At 39.9% G+C, this 26,098-nt stretch overlaps 1 long non-coding RNA gene across 1 annotated transcript; it reads left to right on the top strand.

Moving 5' to 3' along the window:
- Nucleotides 1-2,038: 2,038 nt before the first annotated feature.
- LOC122840994 lies at nt 2,039-16,595 on the top strand. The gene is made up of 3 exons (XR_006372322.1): nt 2,039-2,310; nt 7,030-7,124; nt 15,713-16,595. It is a non-coding gene; the product is annotated as an uncharacterized LOC122840994 (long non-coding RNA).
- The last annotated feature ends 9,503 nt before the right edge of the window (nt 16,596-26,098 follow it).

Genomic DNA, 26,098 nt, shown 5'->3' with positions numbered 1-26,098 from the left:
GCAGGGAGATATTGTTGTGAGCCTGGGAAAGTGTAGCGGGGCTGACGCCAGACTCTGAAGAGTTGAGGCGAGGGGGGGGACCTGGAGGATCCCAGACCGGATTGTCATGTTAATTTCCCCTTGGTGCGTTGTTGAACTTGATGTTGACTTCTTTCTTTTCTCTCTCTCGCTCGCTCTTTTCCCCCTTCTGAAAGGGGGTGGTGGGAGGGTGGGGGTCTCTCTCTGTCGCTTGTTTGTGGGAAAGTTCATCTCTTTTACACACACATACACAGAGACGTACGCTCTCTCTCGCTCTCTCTGTCTCTCTTTCACACACACACACACACACACACACACACACACACACACACACACACGCACCATATGTGTGAGTATAAAGATCTATAAACTGCAAGTTATTTTTTATTTTATTTTTACTAACTTTAAGTTTAAGGAAATTAATTTAACCCTATGAAGTATAATTTTCCAATAAGATAAATTATCCGAAGGTCGTATGACAACAACGAAAGTTTCTTCCAAAAATCAAAACATTTCCGTATATTTCTTTAAGCTCTCAAAAAGGTGATTGTAGATCACAAACAGCAGATCCTGCGTCGATGGAAAAAAAAATGCTAAAAAATTGTGTGTATATATATATATATATATTTATTTATTTATTTTTTTATTTTTTTCCTATGTTGTTAACTTTACAGTTACCATCATCCTGGAGTGTTAAATGAGATGCATGATGAGGATGCAAGTGCATGCAGTCGTTTTGGATGCTGTGCAAGTAATACACAATTTGGCAAAAGGAAAATAAGCGCTAGATTAATTTCCCTTCCTGTTTTACGCTTGTCCACAGTGCGGTAATGAGAAGATCTGCGGCGTGACAGCAGCAGCAACGCTATATGAAGGAATACACAGTTCGGCATGTATGTGCTGCTGCAGCCTCCAGGATGCCAACAAATTGTTCAGGCGCAATAATCAGATTTGTAGCGTCGACCATGCCGTTGGAACTAAGAACTGTTGCTCTGGTATTTTGGTGCAATTCACATGCACACGAAAACAACAACAAAAAAGGATTTGAGAAACTTGTTTGCCAGATGCAGAGACTCAAAAGCTGCAGGTATCAGTCACATCAGAAGCCCGAATATCATCAAACGAATTTGGCCGCGAATGCAGCGAGACTAAATTCTTTTAGAGTAACAGAAAGCCCTTGTTTCTCAGAAAAGCAATTGAGCAATCAGGTTATGTAATATTAAAATTGAAAATTGTCGCTTTGCGTTACAGGATCTAGGATAATGCATGTGTTTTATATTTATGTAAACGATTTTGAAATAATGTATCAGCAAACATCACGAACCAGATCACGTAGTGTCATGAAAATATAGGCCACCCGTCACTGCTACTTCTAATACGTGTATGCTGCAATTACATATGGAAGAACTAAGAAAAAATACTGACTAACTCTCAGTATCTTCGTTTGGTTATCCGTAGCTAGCTGTGGGTTATTATATATGTAATATATATGTAATTGAATGTAAACGACTGCAAAACGTTAACTGGATATAGGTACCATCTCCCGACCCCACTATGGGACAAGGGTGTTAGAAAATGGATGAATGGATGAATGGATGGATGGATGAATGGATGGACAACTGCTACATGTTCCTGTTTCAGCTGGAGTTTAATGAAGATTTCTCAGCAGTTGTTGGTCATTTTTATATTTCAAAATAGCTCCAGTTCAATCTGAACTGTTACAGATTGAAAGGGTGATTGTAGTCGAATTTTCTCTCTGAACTTTATTTAATAATTCAGCTTTCCAAAAAGGGGCATCGGTTTTTGTTTTTTTTTTAACACGTATGTAATTACAGAATCAGATTTGATTCGTTCCCATCTGCACCGGTGCTAATTGGCTGCTGGTAATAATTCACGCAGCCGTGCGTGCTTAGAGCCCCAATAATGAGGATAATTGGGACAATCGGCTCCCTGATTGACAGACACCTGCATTCAGTTTCACGTTGGCTTTGATAATCCGTGCTTCCCGCCTCTCTCTCTCTCTCTCTCGTTCTCTCTCTCTCGTTCTCTCTCTCTCTCTCCATCCGAGGCGGAGTTTATCCCCCTCAGCTTTCCGTGTGCGCTCTCAGTCAGTAGCAGCCTGCATGTGTGAGGGACGGGATGCTGCTCAGTCCGCACTAATATAGGGGACACTTTGTTGCATTAACAATCGGCTAGTTCATCGGCGGTAATACGGCTATCGATGTAATTTATATAACATTTCCAAAGGAGGACCTGAAGAGCATAAATGAATGGAGTTAGCCCAATGAGCAAGTAAGTAGGATACCAGCTTATTAACAAGTTTTGTGTTTCTAACATGCATGACTAGCTTTTCAGCATCAGTTGTGCATTTGAGTTTTCAAAGCTGAGCTATAGTATTTGTAATGTCAGTTTAGGTCATATATTTGATGCTGAAATTTGGATTAAAAACTGCAAAAGCTGGCACATCTGAATGTGTAGAGGTGGGTTGCACCATGCTCAGAGAGGTTTCCAGACCTTTATGTAACATTAACTGCAGGTCTGACCAGTACATAAGTGGTGGGAAGACTTTAAGCACATGCTGTAGAGTGGAGTTAATCTGTAAGTAAAAGTGTTGATGGGTGCGTTTGGTTGCCTCAACCTAGACATGCGTAACTTTGTTTCAGCTAAATGTAGCGATAAACCATAAAAGAGAGTGAATGTGTTTGATTATGGTGAGAATCCCGTTTTAGCTATGTGTGTGTATGTGTGTGTGTGTGTGTGTGAGGGAATATGTGTGTGTGTTTCCGAGAGAAAGAGAGAGGGGTGGTGGTGGAGGGGAGTCGGTGCAGAAGGACCACAGGAAGGCTCTCTCCATCTACCCTTCCTCTGTATGCATTTCCTCTGCGGGGCGGCCCCTTTAAGAGACAGCGGGTCAGATTGTGTCTTTGGTTATCTAGCTGTATGAGTTTTGATTTCATAAAGCTAGAGAACCGAAAGTACGAACTGACGCCGAGCACTTCGGAGCTGACGGTCGACTCTCCGCTCGGCATGGAGGAGGAGGATGCCGGGGCGGGCAGCAGCGAGGAGGAATCGGCAGGGACGGATGCTGAGCGCCGCCGCAGCTGGAGCAGCAGCAGCAGCAGCAGCAGCAGCAGCATGAGGAGGAGGAGGAGGAGAAGTGATGCAAGGAGCTGGGGTGAAACTACCTCCAGGATGATTTGAAACCATCCTCGTTGCCGACAACGCTTACGGGAAGCCACCTGCGTGCGTGAGTGAGTGTGAGGGCGTGATTGAGCCTGCTGGACTCGTTGATACCTCGGCCTGTTTATGTCCAACAAATCTGTCCAACTTTGGGACATACGGGCGTGCTGCGTGTTGGGAACAACCCTGAACGCCCTTAAAGCGGGATGTTTGTAGTTCTCATAACTATGTGGGTGTTACACCGGTAATATCTTGAGGGAGCGACAGAAATAGTTAAAGGGTTCATGTGATTGGTCGATCCACGGCTCACGTGACAGTGTTGGCAGCAGCAGAATCAGTCAAGAGCTTTCTGTGATGTGTCACGTGTGTTATTGTGGTTACATGTTTGTCCGAAAGTGCATGTAGACTTCATTTAGGCAAGTAATGTGTGAATGCCCTCTTCCTTTAAAACGATAACATCCAAGACAGTGATACTCAAACATTTAGCCAACATTTCCATATGGACCACATGCACGTAATGGGCCTCAATTGGGATTATCTGCAGGTTACACACTTTACTATAAGCATGTGAATTGCTTATAGTTTAAGATTGATCACTCTGGGTAAAATGTGGGTCTCATACGTCTTGCATGTAGCTTTTCTACAACGGTCCAAAATACTCATTCGGGTATTTAAACACTGTTGCAAGATTTTGGGCTTTTTGGATGTTTAAATAGCATTGCTTGATCTATTATGTTCTCTTAGTTTAATCCTATGAAAGCAAACAAAAAAAAAAATCTCCCAAATGTCAATGGACTACAAGGGCAGCCTTCCAGCTTTGTACAGCTTTCATGCAAATATTGCGTTATATTGCAATATTGTTGCAGGTTTGCCAAAAGTGTGAGACGTCAACACATCTTGATCCAGACTAGATTAACATATAATATAACATATAACATATAAAATATAACATATAACATATAAAATATAAACCATTTTAGACCCAGCTGAGACGTCCATACTGCTCGTTGCTTGTTTTGCTGACATGGTTTGTATTTAAAGCCGTAGCATATGTCGCTTGGAACTTGTTTCTGTGTTTTTACTATTTTTGGATCAGGTAAGTCACAGTTGTCCACTTGGCGATAGTTTTCATTACAGCCTCATAAGGGATGAAAGTGTGTTTGTACTCTTGTCTACCCAGAAGTGAAAAAAGATTTTTCTCCAGGATGTTTTTTTTTTTTTTTTTCAGTTTTAGTTGCCTTGTTGTTCCTGAAGGTCAAATTATTCAAATTGGGGTAAATTACAAACGTTGGTTTATTCTGGTAATTGTGAACTCACTCTGCATTTTCTGTGTGTGCTGTATGTATAGCGCCTTTGTATGGCAGCATCATCGTTTCCTTGTGTGCACCACATTCACTGAAGTCACACAAATCTGGCCAGCAGGCAGATGTCTTAGGTAATTCTGTAGTGCGTAGATACAGTTGACAAAATTTACATTATTAAGGCTTTGCAATTGAGGAAAACAAGAGGTATGAATTAGGCCTTAGTCAGCTCATGTGGGCCCACTCAATGGTCTCCCACCCACATGGGGCCCACACACACGCATACACACTGACTGAGAGGTACTATCTCACTAAACACTAATGTTTTGTAACTACTGGCCAAACTTGAAAGATTTCTCTAAACTATGACTCTACAGGACTTGAAATATTTCAGTTTGCTGTATCATGTCATAAACAATATAACAAGCAAAAATATATCCTCGTCCATTGCACTTGTATGACTGGTTGAAGATTACCAGTTATGTGTGTCCAGTTTTCAAACTGGATCTAAAAAATAACTAAAAGCTGGCTTGACGTCAAAACTGCAAGGGTGATACTAACATTCCAGTTTAAAATGGCCGCCTTGTGTATAAAATTTGTAAAAAGCAATTTATCTGCATTTCTTTCAATCTTTCACACAACCTTTTGTCAACGGTTCTACCATGTTAAAACTATCATAATATGAGATAATATTAAGTTATCCTAATCACAGAGCATGTCTGCAACCAAATCCAACTGCTTTTCAAGCCTGGAACTAAAACATTTAAGATGGATTAGATATAAGCCATTGTAGTTTATAGTGCGAGTTCTTGCCATTTTCTCATTGCTTCTCTGTAGGGACGGTTCTGTTGATGCAATGATCAATATGGTGACAGAACACATCATTTTGTCTTTTGGTGCTATTGAGTTCTACCCCACAGCTGATTTATTTGTAGTTGGCATTTTATATAGTTTTCTACTAACCAATAAAGGCAACCCAACTGCCTCCGGTTGTGCCCATTGAACCATGTTGCCAGTGGCTTTAACTAAACTAACATTGAGAGAATGATGCCCACAGTGCATGATGAATCTCAGTAAAACACAGTCAGAAAGAATTGAACCCAACGAGCATTCCTATTGATTAGGAGATCCGTAGTTTTTATTCTTTGATAGAAATATATCAAAATAGACCTATTAGTCTCTGACATAATAGATGTATTTCTAACTGGGCTGGTTTAGGAGGATTTGTGGGACTGCAGAGGGGCCTGGTGTCTAAATCACACTCAGTTAGGCATGAAGTTGTGGATGAATTTGAATTTGAGGTACATATCAACTTCTAGATTTTTAAGCCTTCTCCATATGAAAATACTTTTTCTAAAACGACCTTTACGTCACATAGACAATATCGTCTATAGATATCCTCATTTTTGTAAAATAAGACAGTATATTATTGTAGCTAAGCTATGTGTCTGTGTGCTGATGCAAGTCAGGCACTAAAATTTACCAAAAAGAAGTCATGGGTCATGTGCTCAAAGCTTTCTTTTGTGCAGTGTGAATTGGACTGATAATTAGCTCAGAGATGGAGCTGCATCGTTCATTTCATCTAGTTGCTCAATGAACATCCAACATAAAAAACAAAAAGACAATGAAATAAAACATCTCATATTTTCAAACTTTACTTTGGAAATGTTAAAAATGTGCTCACCAAGCACCCAATCGTTAGAAAGACAAGTAAAAATGCATATTTTGTAAATCTGAAACCAAAAACCCTGGCAGCAGTCTGGTCCATCACACAACTAAAGCCTTGCTCACCTGTTTGTTTGTTTTTTGTTTTTTTACAAGCTTTCAGTCATAGTTGAACATGGAAGATGCATTCAAATTTGTTTCACTATAACTAAATTGTTTTTCCATTCGCCTGCTCGGTAATAACTAAATAGGACATCGGCTGTAGAGTTTGATCTATTCTTGGCGCAGAATTGGAAAGCCTCAAAGATGACTGAATATCCCTGAAGTCCCAGCATGCTCCATTTAGACCATGACTGACAGTATTTGATGTGCACTGCTGAACAAGAGTTCTCAAATCTGGTTGTTTTTTTTGTTGTTGTTGTGTTTGTATCTCTGATTTTGATGTCAGACAGAGCAAATATAAATTGGTGAAAGGGTAAATTATAATGAGGTTATGCTATTTGTATTTTATGCTCAATTTAAGATCAAAGGGTGTTATTTATTTATTTATTTTTTTACAATTGTATTCATACATTGTCTTTATACTGCCTAGAAAAACATTTAGTCCACCATGTTTTTGGATTTTGTAACTTCCAATTTTTTTTATTACATTTCTATATCAATTAAGCAAGATTTATTTTATGCATAATATCCTATTTAGTGAAGTAGACAATTAAGAGAAACCAGGAAAATATAAAACACACTCAGCAGACTGCCATTGTGGCAAGGTCAACACAAATACATGAATTCCTTTGTGAAAATGATCAAGAATACTCTTTCTCGTATACAGTGCTTCAATAATGAGTGTTTTATTTTGTATTTGTAGGAACATGTTGTCAGTGCTGCTCCAGAACGTTGCATTAGCCGGCGTTGAAGAAAATCTGCCAGTAAACAGGACGAGGAGCGACTGTCAGCCTGCAGGTAAATATTCAAAATGGCAGAACTCATGATATCGAGTGCAGATGTGCAGGAGGTTGTACGTCCACTGCAAAAAAAAAAAAAAAAAAAATCAGGAGATGTTGGAAGCTTGAAGACAATTTTGTTTAGAGTTGTTAGTTTGCTGCAGAGCTTTGCAGGTGACTGATTGTTATCCATATTATGGTGTCTAGTTATATGAAGGTGAAAAAGACAAACGAAGAAAGCATGAATTGAAAAAGTCTCTGGTTCAATTCACACCACAAATATGTTCTCGCATACACTCACATTCCCATTTTGTTCCCACAATTAAACCATTCCTTATGTACAGGTACTCAAACCTTTAAATATCAGTGTTTCTTGTTTTTCTTTGGAAATATTTTTCATTAATCATGGAGGTAAATAAATAGTTATGAAAACTCTCAAATCTCACATTTAGTTTATTGTATCCTACATTCTTAAAAAGGTTCTCATTCTCGGTTGATTCTTATGAAATAAGAAAGATTATGACCGTTGATCAAACCAATATAAATCTAAGGAACCTCCTCCTCCTTGTGGATAATATTTAGTGGACTTGCAGAACAATATTTCCCAAAGAGCTGACAATCAGTAACACATAAAAAATGACTTAATTGTTGGTTATCACCAGTGGCGGTTTTTCATTGGGCAATCTGTCTCACTGCTTAGGATGGCATGGCTAATAACTAAAGTCAAAAACATAGTCTGTCTCTGAACAAGTATTATATTAAGAGATGTCCAGTAAATGGGGAGTGAGTGAATCTTGTTTTCTGCATAGTGCACTGTAAAACAAACAAACAAAAAAACATTAACTGCTAAACAGTATGCAGTGAATCATGCTGAAGTGTGTCTGATTTGTATCTTTAAATTCAATAGTACTGGTGCTTCTTTGGATGGGAATCTGCACTGCATTTTCCTCTTCAATATATGAAAACCTGCATTAATAGAATCTGGGAAAATTTCTGCTTTTCACAGAAACTAAAAGTAATTTAGGGATGAGTTAAACTTTTCTTCTACTCTTGAGAACATGAAAAGGAAGGCTAACTCACCTAGGATGCCATTGAACCATAAGTCGTGTCAAGTTACTAACAGTGGCATCAAAAATCCTCCATTGTATCAGTTTCATATATTTAGTAACAAAGTGACCAACATTAAACAAGTGTAAAATGAAGGCGTAAAACAACCTGCGAACAAGAGCAACATCTTTGTTATAAAGATGTTCCAATCAGTTGGTGTTCAGTCAGACAATTTGTCCTTAATCAAATATGACTGGTGATCAACAGTTCAAATGCAGCTAAAATTATGATTTCCTATATATTTTATGCATCAAAATTTCCATTGTTTTTCAGATAAATTTTTGGGAAGAATGTTTTGATGCAAAATGAAAATAATTTTGTTATTCCTCAATTTTCTGTTTGATTCAAAACTATTACTCAAAACATGGCACACAATTTTCTCTTTTAGATCTAAAAAACTTCCGGACAAAGACATCTAAATCATTTAAACTTCATAGAAAACGAAAACTCACCATTTGCAAAGAAAATCTTGTTCTGTTCATTTACTATATCATAATCCCAACAAAACAAGTTCTAATCAAATAAAAAGGATCATTTAAGACACCTGCTCTTTTTAGCATTGGAGCTAAATGTCAAATGAATAACATTTGTATACACTACAGGAAATGCACAGCGTGTGACGGCTTTAGGCTGCATGCTACAGTGTAAACTTCCTGATCTGCGTGAATGAACCAGGGCCTCCATGTTGAATTCCATCATTACTCTCTTCTTTGAAGTATTTGCTTTTTTTTTTTTTCCATTTCGTGCATCACGCCCCTCACCTTCCTCACTCTCAGACATACGCAGCTTTCAGTTTCCTTCTCTTGCATTCAGCTGTTTTATCCCTTTAACCACCGTGATCCCATTTGTCAGGTAAAGTGTGCCGTAGGTGCAGGAGAGGTGGCCGTGTAATCTTTGCTGCAGTTCTTTATCCCGTTAGGACCATGGAGGCTCGCCTAGGGTTTGGACCTGTTCATGTGGAAAGAGTGTTTGGGTGGCTCTGTCCTTTTCTACCCTAATGCCTCGACAAGCCACCTCCCCTTATCTATACTCGTGTGATTAGCATGGGCGCAATTTGCAAGAGCACATTCGTATTTTAGCAAAGTGTGCAAATATTTTGAGTCCAAAATTACACACCATGTTCAATGTTTTTGCCCTTTCATATTTCAAAGATGCATGAATGAAACAAAAATATTTTTTTGTTAAATCTCAAAATGGTAAATCTCAGGATTTTCCCATGACGAGCCGAGCAATTAGGAATTGGACGTCAACCGCATACTGTCAAGCAAGGTCACATGTTCATGGTAGCACAACCTTGGAGCCTCAATAGAAACCCCAGTTTTTCAAATTTGCTGTGGAGCTCTTTAAGTCACCAAGATTTTCCCAAGCTTTACATTAGCATATGCAAGGAGGAGCCTGTCCTGCTGTTTTCTAAAGTGGATGTAAATTATAACCACAGTATTATACAGGCTGATGGGAGATAAATCTCTGCAGTAATGCAATGCAGCCGGTTGCAATGGTGGGAGTAAAAGGGGGGAGGATTTTGAATTTGTGTGTGTGTGTGTGTGAAGGAGGGGTACTGTACAAAAGCAAGTGACAGATGGAATACAGACCAGCAAAGCTCTTGCTATTCGTCATGCTAAACTGTCCTTTCATCAGCTTTCGATTTGCAGATTCTTTGCTTCATTTGTGAGAAAACGTAAAAGTTGGTCCCAGAACAGGCATTTGGTACAACCGTGTTGTCGGTGAGACAGTTTAGAAAGTGTGCACTTGGCTTTTTAAAACAAATATTAACATGGGAGGGGGAGATTAGTAAATCGAAACTTACACTTGTGAGGTCCGAAAAGGCTGAGGGTCTTCAGGCCTCACGAGCCGAGTGGAGATCTGTTTGGAATCGCTATGCAAACTAGGGCTTGAATAATGAGATGTATTTATGAAGGGCTGGGAAGGGGGTCCTGCTTTTGAAACAGCATGCTGGAGTCTGAATGGAACAGAAAGAGGAGGAGGGAGGTGAGGGGGGGGTTTTCTTGGACAAGAGAGAAAGGGGGTGCATGGACAGAAAAGTGGGGGTTATGAAGGGGGGGGGGCCCAAGCAGTCTAGGCCTCAGCCAGGCAGCTGTGAAAAGGGGTCCCGTCTTTTTCCCACGCCCAGCAAGACGCGAAACACTGCTGCGGCTCGCTAGGGTCAAGTCCCGTCGCTAATATATACACACACATATACATAGGCACATGCACACGCATAGAAAGCAGAGACGGTGCAGCATAAAAGTTGTGCAAATTAACAAGCTGTCTAGGAGGTGATACGGAGGAGGGGGGTGCGGTCGCCTGCTACTCCCTCCCAAATGCGTTGCACTCCCATCAGGGGTCAGTGGGCTTCACGAGACAACAGTTAGGTCATAACTTCAACTTGAACTTAAAATTTAGACTGAAACAGTAAAGGACTTGATTTATCTAAAATCCCACTTTGTTTTTACCCCTTTTGAGAATATTTTTAACATTTCTCTCCTAAAAACTATACATACAGATTATTGTAAAATTATATACTCTTTTTGAAAATAGAATAGGAAAGAAATTCAAAAATTGAAAGAGACATTCTTGCACATAACGCAGTTGTGTTAATTGATTAATTGTATTGCATGAACTCAAAGTTTCTATTCAAAATCCAAACATTTTAAAGAATTTTAGAATTATTCCCAGTATTTTTGCAGAATATGCTGCTTCCATTCACTCACTTAAACTTGGCTTAATGTTTCATCAGTGGTTTCACCTCAAATTCACTCTCATAGTTACATTTGCATGACCACAGTGGAACTTGTTTTCATTTTCTGAAAATGTAAGTAAACCTAAATCACCTAAAGACTTCCACATTTACATTTTAGGGGTTTTGTATTTGTCCTAAAACATGCCTCATAATTTCATTCTTATCAGATTAGCCTCATTTATGTCTGTAATATGAGCTCACACACATATTTAAACATCACAAAGATCTACTTTTTTTTTCTGGCTTGGTCCCTCCCATACATCCTTTCTATCCCTCTCTGGATGAGGCATGGCACACCAAACAAAATGGTGCAGCGTTCACTTCCCTCCCGGCTCACTTCCATCGCTGCATCAGGGATTCGCAGAGCGGTGTCACACTAATTCAGGTCCCCCTGCCTCCTGGAGCCCTTTCCTTTAATTCTAGTCTGAGAAAAAAAGAAAAATGTACCATCTATCCTTGTGAATAGAAGAACAGGCGTCCTATAGTCACTCTCGCTCTCTCTTTCTGCCTGATTCTCCCTCGGTCTCTAACTCATCTTGCTCTCCTCATTATCATGTTCCCTCCTATTCAGATGAGCTTCAAAATAAAGAGGGAGAGCCTTTCTAATTAGCTCTGTAAAGATGCTTTGTTGTGGTCAGTGTGACCGCCGGTGTGTGTATTGAAAGGAAGATGTGTGACAGCTAGTGTTGGCATTGAGAAAGTGTGTATAGGGCCTTTAATGAGGTTTGTTAGCGGAGTGCGTATCCCGCTGTTTGAAAGCATTTACGGCTGCCTTTGAAGGAACAGAGATGAAGAGAGCGAAGGAGTCTTTCAGTACGGTGTGGCAGGATGCAGATGATGCATTATGCGCCGCGTGGTTTCCATCCAAATGGCAAACGCGAGGTGGATTGTGCTTTACATTCGGACTGTTTGCGATAACTGTGGGAAATTTCCTCCGGTCACAGTTCCTGTCAGAAATAGATTCAAAATATTTACAGATTTATCCTGGAGAAAACATATTGTATACTGTATTGTTTAACAAAATAAAAGCTTGCATCTCTGCTTAAAACGTGATGTATGTGTATATATATATTAAAAAAAGGAAAATGAAAGGGTGATTTTTACAATAGAGAGTTAAAGTGGGGTTGCATCAGAAAAACAGCGGCAATTATAGACGGCTGAAACCAGATGAAGGTGGAGGAAAAGGAAAAAATAGGTTAGGAAATGAGGGATTTTGTAGAGCCACCGAGCCAGCCTGCTGGGCCTGCCTGCTGCCTCAGAGATTGTAAACTGTCACTCAGGATGCAGACACAGAGGCAAGACAGAAATCATTTGCCCATATTACCCTCCAATACAGGAGCCGCCGTTAACATGTCCCCTTGTTCCCTATCTCCCCCTCCATCTGCAGCTGGTATTTTTCTGTGCCTCTGCCCGTGCACATGCATGTATATGAACTCGCCGCCCCTCCGAGAGGTTTTTCTCCTCTCTCTTGATGAAATGAGTCAGCTTGCAGCATGCTCTCCCCCTCATTGTTCGATGGTTCGTTGCCTCTCCGTAGGAGGCAGGCAGAGAGTGTTTGGGTTCTTTTGCCCCTGTTTTACCAGTTTACCAGTGTAATCCTTTACACTGGCACAATGAGCTTTCACTCCAGCCACAGGATTCTATTAGTCTCCCAGAGAGGCACAGGATCTCCATAAACATTTTTGCGCTTCTCTTGCAACTCCCTCCTTACCAACTACGCAGCCTCGTGGCATCAAACATCCAGGCTGGGAGTTTCTCCTGGTTTAAATGACAACCTACGCCTTTCATTATGACCGAGGAGATTTACCTGCAGAGTAAAAGCAAATCCACTTACCAACATCTTGTTAACTGTCAGCTTCACTCCAAAACAATGCATCTGCACTGAGCAGAAGCAACAAGCATGAGCTCAATCTAATATATACTGAAGAATTATACTTTCAAAAGCGGCATTTTTCTTTTTTTCATGACAAGAGTTTTCCTGGGCTGTATTCCCCTCCCACACCTGCTGCTGCACACTAAGGGTCAACTGGCTGAAAGAAGGCCTCTACACATTTCAGCTAGCCTACAAAAACAAATGTGGCTTCTTAATTATTCATGGGCACAAACAAATGAGCAAGAGTGTGTCTTTGTCACCATTACAAAGCTAACCCAGTTTATAATTAACTGTTGCTAGCAGCTTGTCTGCAGAATGGCTACCTTAGCTGATAGCCTGACTAAATAAAAAATCAGCTTGAGAGGGCAAGAAACGGAGGCAAAAGTCTATAACTTTTAGTTATAAGCACATTTAAGTTAACATTTTAACCAAAATGTTATTATTTTAGCAGCAGTGTAAATAGTTGTTGCTTTTCTTTCTTTTACCTAAGTACAATTGGATAATGTTAAATTTGTTTTTATTTAGATTTTTGACTCTACCTGTGGTGCTTTTATTCTAGGTTATCATACTGCAAGTGCACCTTACACTTTAAAATCTAAACCAGTGGATACACTTGTCCTTTTATGTTGGGTACAAATTCTGTATTGAAATCATAATATCCATTCTTTTTTCACCAACTCAAACCAAATCTCAACGGGAAAGCTGACACTCACCGGTTTGCCTTGCCAGCTTAAAGCTTTCATTAGCTACTGTTGTCATTTTACCTCAAATATCCGAGAGAAATAAGAAAATAAAAACAAAAAATTCTTCAATTAAAATAAAGGCATGCTGCAGTTGTTTAATAAGTGCTGTTGGTAATTTTATTAGTAGGTTTCTCTCTAAATGTGGTGATTTTTAGCTATCTGTGTATCTACGTCTTGCAAATCCACTCTACAACTTTATCAAGACTTACTCATTTTTAGCCTTTCAACCTTGAAACACCAAGCAAAGGGAGTAGTAGCACGCTGAATGGTCAACTATCCCTGCTTCAGGTCTTGTATCCAAATTCCTGTTCTTACTATGATGTGTCGTCTGTATTCTACAACTCTGCTGCAGGACTAAATGGTGAAATGTCGAAACAGCAGCACATATTATGTCATTAAGCTGAACGGCTGAGTAATGATAATTAGTGACTAATTAATCAATGTAAGACCTGTGTTGCCACATTCATATAAAAGAAAATGTTTCAGACAAAGACAAAAAACAAAAATGACAACAAAACATTAACAATACTACTGACTGCACAACATGGATGTGCGTAATGTTAACATTCAATAGATATTCTTCTGTCTATCTGTTGTATTTCCATATGTGGGGATGAAAGCAGATATTTGCTTTTGACAAAATATGAAAAAGTATGTAACATTGCTCGCTCAGAATTAAAAGGAAAACAAGCTAAATATTGAACAAAAATCACAAACCACTGAATATTATGATTTCTAGAAGATCATTTCTTGGACAGCTATATTATTCAGGTATTTAATGTTATTAAAGTATTGCAAAAGAATCTAGTTAATATAAAAAGAAAGTATCTGATGTCTTTGTGCTTCAAAGGTCAACATTACTGTTAAGGAAATTATTACATGATGCGTCTTACATAATTAATTTTAAACCTAAAGTATTTATACAACCTTTAAATTTACAAAGCACCCTGATAATTTTTTTTTTTTAATCACAATAACATTTCGGAATATTTCTAAAAAGCATTTCAGAGACTTTTCAAACGTCATGATTTGCGATGCTGCCTGCGAGATTTATTTCTGTCTCTCAAGTCCAAAGCCACGGATCACAGTGCTCGCCTCTCCTCTGTCCCCCCCCCTGCACCCAAACATATCACTCTTGCTCCTGTTTGTCTCTCTCCTCCCCCATCCCTGGGCCCTCTCTCAGCTCCCATCTTAATAATGCCGCTCTTCTCTTTCACACCGCGTGGAGGGCTGCCCTGAACCAACATTGTCCCTTGCACTGCCTCTGGTGGAGGGAAGGGGGCCATTGTGTGTGAAGGAATGGCGAGTTCACACCCATGCCTGAACCCCCTCAATGGGGGCATTGTGTCTGAATCTTCCTCAGGCTCACCCGATCTCACCCCCACATCACCTTCCTCCCCAGCAGGGCGAACCAGGGGCAACGTGGGCTGCTTTGCTATTATGTTTTGATATATTTTTTTTTTGTAATGGCATGCTGAAATTCACTAAAACCCTTCTCAAATCTGACCTCGGACCGTTTAACCCGCCACTTTTTTTATCTTATTATTTTTCAAGCAACTCAAACTGCGATGAATATGCTTTGTAGCTGGTTCGGAGGAAATTTGAGGGTTGGTGGGTGTACGGTTGCAAAAAGGAGGCCCCAGCAATTCCCTTTTTTTTTTTCCTCAGAAAAAAAGAACAAAGAAGCACACAAAGGCCCTTATCGTATTAGCATGATAACAGCATTCAGAATACTTTCAGAATATTTCAAGACGAATCTCAACAAAGAACTCTGTGAAGATGAAATTATTACCGCTATTTTCCAAATGAAGAGGTTATAGTGGGATTATTTTTAACCTGGAAGATTTAGATTTATATGTAGCCCTTTTACATGGGAGCAGAGACGGCTGCTTTTCTTTGCACACAGCAGTTTAAGCATTTTTATTTTATTTTATTTTTTATTTTTTGGTGTGTGCAACAGCGAGAGCCTTGGGGCGGGTTACAAAAGAGCAAGTTGGCGTTTTCTTCCCACATATTTTTAATCAAAGTGTTAGTGTTTACATTTGCATTTGCATTGAGCAGAGGGATGCTGAGTGCTAAAGGTGAGATTTTAAAAAACACTCTGCTTTGCCTTGTTTTTTTTTTTTGTTTTTTTTCTTTTTCAGATGGAAACAGGGGTGGGTGGCTGGAAGGCTGGATAAAGGCTGGTGGATGACTGAACCCTGCGACCCGGTGCAGCTCATCATCATTGCCAGGGGCCTCTCGTCTTCTTCCTCGTCTCCCATGGCTCGTACCTCCATCCAGGGGTCTAGCAGAGCCCAGCGAAGCCCAGCCGGGGAGCTAGTGAGTGGGCTGGGAAGGATGGAGAAGGTCCCTGAAGGCAAAAATCACCTCTGGAGCTATCAGCGTGCTAGAGAAATCGATATGAAACACAGAGTCTTCACAGCTTTGAGTGGGGTTTCCTGTGTTTTTAAGTGTGTGGCCTGGAGGCCCTGCAGACCTGCAAAGGACTTCCCCTGCGTGTCTCTTTCAGCTTCAGCCCCAGCTCCTTCTCTGGACCTCAGCCCTGATCTCCACTGGCTGTGTGTGGTTCTGCTGAAGGGTGTTTCTCCCCAAATGATACCCAGAGTTTTAAAAGACCGCTCTAAGGCATATTCCTTCCTCTTTTTTTTTTTTTTTCCCCGTCACGAGATTGACACATCCCACCACCTTCTGCCTCTGGCAACCTGCTTGGAAGTTCTGCCTTTGACTCACTCTCCATCTTCAGCTCATCCACGGTTTATTCCCCAACTAGTTTTCACATTTGACAAACAGACACTGCGATCTTTATTTTCCACCTCCACTCTTGGCTCGCACTTCCAATGATGAGCTCCAGACAGATGTCTTTCAAAAGCAGACACACCGGAAAATGACGCTTGAACTTTTTTTTTTCTTTTTTTTTTTTTCCCCATCATGCCTATTATTCAATTTGAGACCGTTCATATTATTAACCAGCTGGAAAAAGAAGAGGACTGAAGATCAGAAACCTTTCAGTGGAGACAATAAAATGGCAAGTATCTATATAACGGAATCATAAATTATCTGAAATACTCTTTGTGTGTTACTGTGTGTGTGTGTGGGGGGGTGCATGTGTGTGTTTGAACACCTTTTGAATTCTTTTGAATTTTGCCACATTACCCACACAATCTTCTTTTATTAGGATTTTATCTGACAGATCAGACTGTCCAACTATCCAAGTAATGGATAGTTGGAAAGTAAAATGGAAATGAAACATAATTTTTAGACTTGGTGTGGCTTACAAATGTATGAAACCCTCAGTAGTTAATGTAGAATTAAGGCTGCAAATATTTTGGTTTTGTCTCTGGCAACTTTGAACATCAAAAAAAGGTTCTTAAAGGTTGAAATCTGTCTAGTCTCAAGTCTTTTTGCATCATGTACAGCATGATGCTGCCTCCACCGTGTTTCACCTCGGAGATGCTTTGTTCAGGGTAATGTGTTTGTTTCCCTTTTTAACAGATTTATGTGGCGTATGGTGTATAATTGTTTGAGTTAAACGGGCTTCTTAGCTGCTTCTCTGGTTAATCCTCTCCTTGTCCAAACCTGTCTGTTTTGGTGTACATCCATATTTGGGCAGTTTTTCATGCTCTTTCCAACTACGGTTGCTGGATTGAACAGAGCAGTTCAACATTTAGGTTAATGTTTTATTCCTTATCCCTGTTTTAATCTTCTCCAGAACTTTGTTGTTGACCTGTCTGCTATGTTCCTTGGTCTTCGTGATGCTGTTTGTTCACTAATATCCTCTAGCAAACCTCATAGAACATCTGGATTTATACTGAGATCAAATTACATTCAACTGGACTATTTGGTTGCTCTGCTTTTTAAACAAAAGTATTGGTGAAAAGTTAGCCTGAGCACAAATACACCCTAATCATTTTCATATTTTGTTTGCAAAAAACAAAATGTTTTTATTTCCATAAACTATGTTGTGGTGTTTTGTCGTGTGAAATCTTTTTTTGTGGCTGTATTATGACGAAACGTGGACAAGGGTGAGAATGCTTTTGCAAGGCGCTTTATGAATGAGAGACAGAGTTACTGTAAGAACTAAATCAGCTGACTTCACTAGAGTAGTTTTGCTCAAAAATGAAAACATGATCACTTGAGAAAGCCTTTGAACAGACAGAGTAAATTTTCTGCAATAGGAAAGCTCAGTGTGTGCATGAATGTACTGTAAATGCTTGGCCTTTAGAGTGTGTGAGTGCAATCTGCTGCAGCAGCAGCAACACTGTAACAATCCAAAGCTCCCAAACTGCTGTCACCATCAGTGTGATGCAGCATGGCTCGTTTCCATCCAGATGGGCACAGCTTCAGACAAAATGGCCGCCGGTCTTTCCCCCTCTGCCAAAGATGGCGAGCGCATCATTGCCGTCTGCCATCTGTGCATCCGTTAACTGTCGTATGTAAATCTGGGACTAATTGCATTTGCATAACCTCTAACCAAAGGTGGCGGTGGCGTTCTTCGCCAATGCTGGATCCAGCAAAGGCGCCGTTGGTGGGAAAACAAGCCGGAGCGAGGGGGATGTTTGTTTTTCCACTCCGGGCTTCAACTGTTGGGAACCTCGTAAAGCATTTGATGGGTTTTGTAGAGTACATGAGATCAAGCGTCTAGACGGTCGGTGCCATATGGTGCTCGTGTTTGCATGCGATTTTCTCGCATGCAAATGACACTGTACAAAGGATTAAGCCAGAGCTTTGTTTAATCAGATATCGCCCCATCATGCATTCACACACAGACATACATAATGCACAGATAAACCAAAAAAAGAAGGTCTGGCAGAGTCTAATTAAGACGAGGGGCTGCGGGCCCAATGAAGTCCAGATGCACGCTGACTGAGATGGTCTTGTGTTGATGCACATGGATGTCTGGTTACCATGGCACTAAACAAACCATAAGGTGATGGATTTCTTTAGAAAAAGAGTGTCTCATGAAACGTAGAAACCCACCAGCCAGAAGTAAATGAGTCAAATTAACCATTTGGCGTGGTTTTTAGAGTTTGGAGTAGCACTGCGAGTAAAAAATAAAATCCTGCACGAGTTGATGTGTAACCTCAAGCAGCTGTTTTTACATTCGCCTGAATTGGTGCTTTTTTTGGGGGGGTTGCTGCTTTATCTGATCAGGGCAGCTGAGCAACAAAGCAGCGCTCCTATTTGCATTTTGCCCATTGAGGCAGCTGCTGCGTCGTACAGTTAGGTCTGGTGTGGGCAGCAAAATGGCGGTCACACGAATCATGGGCTCTGTCTGCCGGTCGTGGGAGCAGAGAGGACGACATGTGTGTGTGTGTGGGGGGGGATGCAGGGAAGCTGGGGAGGTTTTTTAGGGTGTCTGGTTCGAGGGAGACCTGGGTTACAGGGTCCAGACTACGGGGTGGGGGTAGATGGAGCGAAAGGTTATTTGAGGAAGGGGGAGGTATTGGATGGGGGTGTCTGGGTTTCAGAAGGATCCATTAATGAAGAACTGAATGGTGGGGGGTGAATTTGTCTGCATATGCGAACACGTCTTGACCCATTTGCATAGGCTGACGAAGATGTCCATATGCCGCGCCCGACCGCCCTCTGTCTCCTTCCCCTCTGCTATCTGCTTTGCACCCTTTCCCATCTGACAGTCACATTATCAGAAGAAGATGCTCTTACCCATTTCTCACAATAATCCTCAAACACCCCCTACTACACGGGAGCCTGGCGCTCGCCGCATCATCGTTTCCGTGGGTTACAGCAGCCAGTGCGAGTGCTCCGAGCGTCTCTCAGCCAATGGGCAGGTCGTCAAGAAGGAGGAAGAGGAAGGAAAAGGCAAGGCGAGTCAGGAGTTTACCCTTGATGTGCTGGAGAACGAAACAACAAAACAAGTACAGGATGGAAACAAAGAGAGGGAAGCATGGCACAGAGGGAGGGGGAGGGACAACGCAAGTCGTGCATTATATTATAACACGCTTGTGTGTTGCAAATACAGCTAAATTTTGTGTGCCTGTCAGACATGGTCCGGTAGAATACCTACTGATCATTTGAAAAGCCTCAATGGCTCTGAGCCATGGCAACGAGGGTCATCAAGCAAAAAGTCAGACAGCACAGACACAGACACAATGCAAATCTTCATAATGTTTTCTTATGAATACCGCCACGGTGAGGTCTGAGCTCAGAGCGTGGGAATCCTGCGAGGACATATGCAGATCAGCCAGGCTCCGGCTAGACGGCCCCTCCAGCATGAATAGTCCTGCAGCAGGTGAAAGAGGACCCTGGAGTTCATGGGTCAAGGCCAGTCAAGAGGTTGTCTGGTTCAAGAGTGGCACATATCCTTGTGTGTGTGTGTGTGTGTGTGTGTGTGTGTGTGTGTGTGTGTGTGTGTGTGTGTGTGTGTGTGTGTGTGTGCGTGTGTTTGGCGATCGTCTGGGTCTTGTCGAATGCAAATGAAATCACAGGGCTATTTGATAAGCACTCCTGTCCATTATTGGCTCTGTTTTATTTGTTCTGAGAGGATCGGGCCGGGTCCTTCATCATATTGTTGCAGACAGGCAGAGAGACGGGCAGGCTGCAGTTAGACCACCCTCACTAAAGGAGGGATTGTGCTGTCTGCTAAGCCTTTTCTTCTCACACCTCTGCCTTTCTGTGGCATTTCTTCTCTGACTGACATGTTGGTCTTGGTCTCTGCAGCAAGACGCCTGTCTTTGTTTCTCACTGATTGACAGCAACATTTGCAGCGAGGCTCTGCATTTCCATGATTGAGGAGATCGCCAAGAGTGCACCGGTTTATAAACTTGCATTCCGCCATCTTTTGTTGAGAAGAGGAAGCCTGGTCATATGTTACAATATTCTTTACAAGAAGAAAACATTAACTTTACAAATCACTTCTGTAGCTTCACAAGCAAAAATATGCCAAAGAATATGATACGTGAAGGAAAATGTCCAGACTTTTAGTTATTTTTTTTATGTAGTAACATCTTGACATCATGTTTTGGTTTAGTTGTAGATTTAAAATTATTTTTGTATCATCAGTTTTTTATTCTTACAGGAGCAATATCTTTTATTGAATATATGAATGAAAAACAAGAAATATTAACGCTGGTCTAGCTAAAAACAAATTAAAGTGTAAGTGTTCAGACCACTTGGACGTTTCTCATTTTGTCACATTACAGCTTAAAACATCAGTTTATTTCATTGTGATTTTTATCAGATGGATCTTAACAAGACCATCTGCACTCAGTTGTGAAGTGGATGGAAAGTGAGTGATTTAAAAATATTTTAGAATGAAAATTTTGAAAAGAATGTTTTGCTTTTGCATTTGGTCTCACTAGAAAAGGATTTGCAGAACAATCTTCATGTCGTTTGGCTCCATCAGTGTTGTATTGCTCTGGAGTTACATTTCTGTCCTTTTTTTGCAACAGAGTTCAAGCTCAGTTCTGTAAGATCATATGAGCCGCACATCGACTTTCAAATCTTTCCGTGTATTTCAATCTACATTTAAATCTGGCCTTTGACTGGGCCATTCTGAAACATCGATATGCTTCGATTTAACCATTCATGGTAGCTATTGTTGCAAGTTGAAGGAAGGTGAACTTCCACTCAAGTCTCGCATCTTTGCAGCCTCTTTAGGTCTTCAGACACATTCATATTTTTGAATGCGAATTTCACTGTGTCTCTTCAGTGAGTAGTACCTGATCTCTTTAGGAGCTTTGTAAGGGGAGATCGAGGTCGAAGGCGCAGCGCTGGCTCACTCCACTCCTTCATGCTGGTGGCTTCAGGCTTCATTAGCTCTGCAGACGGGGACAGCTCCCTCACGGTCCCTCAACAGGCCCACCGACCTGCTGGCTCTGGCACAGCCTCGGCCTCTGTGGGGAAACCGAGGTGGAAATGTCTGTTCTGCTGCTGCTTTGTCTGCATGGTGGGTCACTGCACCACTAAAATGCCACCTGGACCCGTCTGTCTCTCATATGCTAAATTATTTTCTTGTTTTCCCTTTCACACACACCCTGCTCTGTTCTTTGTTCAGTATACCTCATTCTTAGTGGGGGGTTTTTTCGTTCTTTGGTGACCTGAGTGACTGAGCAATTTCCCTGTGCATCCCTCCAGTTTATCGATCCAAATAATTTGTTGATCTTCTTTGGACTTTATTCAAAGTATAGTGAAAGTGGTGTGAGGAAAAGTTTGTAAAACCCAGAAAGAGATCCAAGCCATAAGTCAGAAATAGAAGTGGTGGTGGTAGATGTTGGAGGAATGAGGGTACAACAACGCTGTGGCCTGGTTTGTGGTTCCACAGGGATAGAGACACTTTCACATGTCCCCTGCATAACAAGATAGGAGGAGCTCCTTAACACTCACACATGATGCATATGCACACACATACGCACGCACACACTCCCTCTAAGGGAGCTAGGACTTGATTTATGCAGCTTTGTTGTTGAGGCAGCAGGAAACTTATTGCCCCAGATTTGAAGTAAAACCACCATCGCACATGCAGCAGTTAACAGAATTCAGCTGAATCCAGCCATTTCTGCACCAAAATTATGTACTAATTTTTAAAAGGTTTTTTCATATAGCTTTATTTTTATATATACATGACGCATACTGCACACACGCTTGTACATTTTAGTTATCCAAACCTCTGACCTTGTCCTGCTACAAGGCATTTCTTCCCACAGGCCGAAGCTACACACACACACACACACACACACACACACACGCAAACACGGTTGGCTTTATTGGCAGAGCCGTGGCTCGGCCACCCATTCAGGGCTCAGTCACGGCCACTTAGAGCGCAGCAGACTCGGGGATTCGGACTAGCTGTGATCCAATGACATGTATTTATAATGAGGGAGCTGCTGGGACGTCTTTGTTGGACAGACACAATTTCAGAATGAGGTTGTGTGTGTGTGTGTGTTCGATGAGTCCGGATTGAAAGAAACTCAAATTAGTCCTACAGTTTCATCTCACACTTTAGCACGACCTCAGCAAATGCTGCCTTTTTTTTTTTTTTTTTTTTTTACCTTTTAATGCGTATGATAACAGGAGGTGGGATAATTTTTGTTAGACATGTGAAAAGTTTAACAACCATTTCGGTAATCATACAGAACTTCATTGTCAGATTCTGCTTAGCATGACTTAAACCCAAAGCTTGGTAATACAGCTCTGCTAAATTATCAAATTCTATCATTTTATAACTCAAAGAAATTCAAAGTATTTTTAAAATGTAATGCTAAGGTTATTTGTAATCTTTTATGGAATTATTAGACTTTTTTTGTTTTAATGAAATTAATTAAACTATTTATTATTACGTGGATTTCAGATTGAAAGTATAATCACAACTAGCAAAATTTGACAAATTTTGGTTCAGCTGAACTAAACCAAAAATAAAAAGATAACACTAATGCCTGTGGACTAGCTATGGTTCCAGCTGCCATCTAACATGAATAAAGTGTTATGTCCAGTTTTGCTAGCACCTCCAGCAATGGTGTGAAATCAGAATATTGTTAATCCATACTATATATTTGAAATGTCTTAATCTAGAATCATCTAAATGTACATTAAGACTCAGACTAATCAACACAAAATACGTCTGATCCATAGGAGTCCTGTTTGACAGCTCCCCAACCAAGTTTTATGAAAGCAGAAAAATCTTCCTATCACAGTAAGAAACCCTGCTGGGTTCTCTTTGGCAGTAGAGCCATGACTAAGAAGCATTTCACCGTTTCTTTCATGATTAAATCATCTGTTTGGCCTTCTGTTTAACAGACCCCAAAAATAAAAAAAGAGAAAATGTCTGTAGTTAGGACTTAAAACATTATTGAAAAAGTAAAAAAAAAAAAAAAAGAACTTTTGATGCCTTTTTTTCCCTGTTGTAATAAATCACAATGCACAGCATTTATTGTTTTTATACAACAAAGTGTATTCAGACCAGATCCTTCCTGCCGACAACCATTAGCATTTACAACAACTGTTGTTTCAACAACATTTAATTTTGCTCTCGGATTAATAAAGTATTTTTGAATTGTATCGACCTGAACTGAATTTCCTGCTAAGATATTCTGTCCATTAGCAGCAACTGGATCAGAGTCAAAAGCTCAGCTAGCTAGCAAGAAACTCATTTTCTTAAACATTTAACTAGCTAAATCTAGACACAAACGTCTTAAATCTGTTTTTACAACTATACATTAAATGTTTTTTTGTTTTTCTTAAAAACACCTCTAAGATGTGCCATTCTTTGGCTCAATGTTAAGAAACTTGGCATGCTAGCAAATGTGAATTTAGCATTGGCAATATTGCTAAGCTATTTAATATTGGACACAATATTATCTTAATTTGGCCAGTAGAGATTCTCCCTGAAAACCACAGCTGTGTTGTTTGCTAGCCTTGACTGCCTATGTGTTAAGAAGCTCAACTTGTTAGCAATTTTGATATTAGCATTAGCGCTGTCATTCCAGCTATTCTGGATACAAACCCTACATTATTGCTTCAACAACAGGTCTTATGACAGCTCTTAATTTTGTACTGGGCCCTGCACTGAGCCAACATCTCCAGAAATATACAAAACCAAATGTTTATGTAGGTTTTGTAACGAAAATAAAAATTTACTTATTTTACTTTTACACACTAATATGCGTGTTTAAAAATGTAATTATTTTCATGGTTAATATTTAACTTTTTCTAAAATTTGTTTTTGTGTTATCCCCAAAAGTAGCCTCACATTTCATAAAAAAAAATAAAAAAAAAACGTGATCCAATGCTACGTTTTTACTTTTACTCCAGTGTGACTGAAAAGAGAACCATTGGTTTGTCAGACATTTGGGTGATACTGAATGATTCAAATGCACACTCTTCCTCCTTCATAGATTAGATGATGAAAGCCTGAACAAATCAGGATTAGCTGCTGTTCCTCCACTAGTCTGGTCCTTATCATGTTCGTCATGACATTGCAAAACCAGACAGCAGAACGGTGAGTGTGTCTGCTTTCCCGGCTGGCAGGGTGTGGTAGGGAAATGGTGTGAATGTGTGTGCGTTCTCGTGACGTTCCAGACTTTTGGGGTCAGAGGTGACTGAGTGCAGACTGAGATACAGACAGATTTGGTGGCGATGAGGAGGGCGTGTCCTTCGTAACTCCACCAGCAATAATAAAAATAAAATAAAATACGGTCCTCATTTATATTTTAAGGAATCTCTGTGATCCTGTCAATATTTTAAAAGTTTCTCTTTACTTTGGTACCGAATTATTGTGTTAATTTTGTCTCTCTTCTTGTATTGCAGGTTGAAGAGATGCTGGAACATTTGACTCACAGATATGACCAACTAAGCATTATTTTACATTTTCTTAAACTTTCTTTAGTTTTAAGCTTACCATTTAACTTGGCAGTAATGGCTTAACTATTTGGTACATAAAAATGTTTTCTCTTCAGTTCTGCTTTGAACAGTGTTTTAATGCTAGCAAGTTGATGTCTTGGTTAATAAATAATACATAAAAACTTAAGTTCAGCTGATTTTGTTACGGTTTTAGATTGCATTATTTTTTGCACCTACAGGTTTCCCTGCACTGTCAGCTCCTACTGTTTGAGATTTTATATTTGTTGTGTTGAGAAGTAAAAATACGGTTATCTCGTTTAATTTAGCAATCTAATGAACAGAAATGCAACAACTAAAACATTTTTTTATGTCTTTGTTTAGACTCTTGTTTAGGATGATGTTTCATTTGAATTGTTCCACAAATGTATTCCTGTGTTCCTAAATGGCCCTGGTTGGCAAATGTAAAATGTAATATATAGTTAATAAATATTTATACAACATCTTTTGTCTCTAATTTTGGTATTTGTGTGCCTTCTATTTTAGTTCTTATGCCAAACATATAACTGTCAAATTTATTCACTGCTCCTTTTAATGTTTTATTTTGTTCAAGTGATTAATTTTAATATAATTTAAAGGCTTTTAAATGATAAAATTAATCAGTGAAAGGAAGAATAATTTATATAATATATTTAGAGAAAAAAAAAATAGCATTATATCATTTAGAGGCCTGATGAAGTCAAACTAAGCTGCTGCTAAGATAATGAAAAGCCAAAACTTTGTCAAACCCAAGTCAAAAATATTGAATATGATTGGCTAAAATGAAATAAAATAGTTCCCATTAATAAAAAGAAAATAATATATAAAATAAGATTTTTTTTTGTTTGTTTTTTTGCTGTTTTTTTTTTTTTCTGGCTGTCAAATTTGGGCAATCATTTAGGCCTGCAAAACTCTGCTCTGGCCTTTATGCTGTGAAATATGTTTTGTTTTTTGAGGTTTTTCTTATTGAAATTGCTTGTGAATTGAACAAAAGAGAAAAGTAATTGCTTTCACTGCTGTAAGTGTCAAAAGAAAAAAGAAATCTAACAATATATATTTGTAAAGGTACTATTGTACTTTGACCAGCAACAAAATAATTACTATGTGAGCTGAAAGATTTGAACAGTGCAAATATTAATACATTTATTTGTAGCCATTAGTAAACTTCTTTTGATGTAGGTAGGTCAACTTAATGT

This window comes from Gambusia affinis, linkage group LG12 (genome assembly GCF_019740435.1).
Source record: "Gambusia affinis linkage group LG12, SWU_Gaff_1.0, whole genome shotgun sequence".
NCBI classification, from domain to species: domain Eukaryota; kingdom Metazoa; phylum Chordata; class Actinopteri; order Cyprinodontiformes; family Poeciliidae; genus Gambusia; species Gambusia affinis.
Note: the sequence above shows the minus strand (reverse complement) of the source record. Positions and strands in the feature narration are given on the sequence as shown.